This window comes from Formica exsecta, unplaced genomic scaffold (genome assembly GCF_003651465.1).
Source record: "Formica exsecta isolate Colony F162 unplaced genomic scaffold, ASM365146v1 scaffold40, whole genome shotgun sequence".
In the NCBI taxonomy this organism is placed as follows: Eukaryota; Metazoa; Arthropoda; class Insecta; order Hymenoptera; family Formicidae; genus Formica; species Formica exsecta.
Genome location: NW_021851239.1, coordinates 38,630 through 39,827, shown reverse-complemented (window position 1 = coordinate 39,827; position 1,198 = coordinate 38,630).

Genomic DNA, 1,198 nt, shown 5'->3' with positions numbered 1-1,198 from the left:
TCGCGGAAATTTTCAAAAATGTCTGCTAATAACAATACATCAATTTTGAGATACAAGTTGCTATATTCGCCCAGCGTTCGAATGGAGAACCGCTTCCAGACGTTCTCGGCGTGCGCGTAATTGCTCTCGGATATTGTGTCACCGGTCAAGGAACTGTAAAATGATTCGCGCGGTGGTAAACACGTATCTTGCAACCTGTCGACGCAGTCAATATATTCGTACGGAAAGACGCCCTTCCGTGTTAATAAATTGAAATTGTCATTTGGTGAATTTTGAAATTCAGATTTTAAAATTGTGAGTTTGTCTTTATTCAAGAATGATGCCAATTTATCGAGACTAGCTGTAAGAAATTTATACGAATCGATAAAACGCAATTTAATATGATTTTTCCATTTTTCTTTGGCAAGTTTAACATTTTTCGTAAACGATATATATTTTTCTTTTGTTATCGGAAGTAACTCGATTCCCCCTTCGAACGCTGTAGCTATTTCCTTTATAATAAAATGTGCATCGTAACTGGATAAATTATGAAAAACTATTGGAATGCAAAAAGAATCCTTATAATTTAAATTGCAATTTGAATGCGCGGGATCTCTGTACCGTCCGGTCAGATGGCAACGATCGCGTACGCGTGTATCGTCTTGGATGAATGGTTTCTCGCAAATGTGGTATTGTGTCGCGCTGTGAAATTTTTCCCATTCATCATGTGTTAAATTTACCATGGGGGCATTAGCTGACAAAATTGTTTTTACACGCAGTGCTAAATTTTTAAGTACTTCGACAAACCGTGACATGCAATCGATACCGCGACGAGAATGATACGCGGATAACGAATCGTCGTACGAGCAGTGTACATAATATGCCATACTAAATACTTTGTGATGTTGGTAATTTCTTTCTTCCTCCGTCTTCTCCAAAACGCACTCCAAGTCGGCGTACACGACGAAAGGAAGCCGTTCTTTCCAATTATAGTTGTTGAACGTGAGCCACTTGTCCTTCTCGCTCGGTAATCGGATAGCGCACTCGTCCATCTCTCGACAGTCCACCGTATGTGACTGCAATTTGTCGTTCGAGCTAAAGGAGTGCAAACATCTGTAAAAGAAATAATTTTTATTTGTTGTTGCATTATTTCTACAATGTATTTTATTAAATATATACATACCGATCGCAAATATATTTCTTGTAATCGTTTTTACTC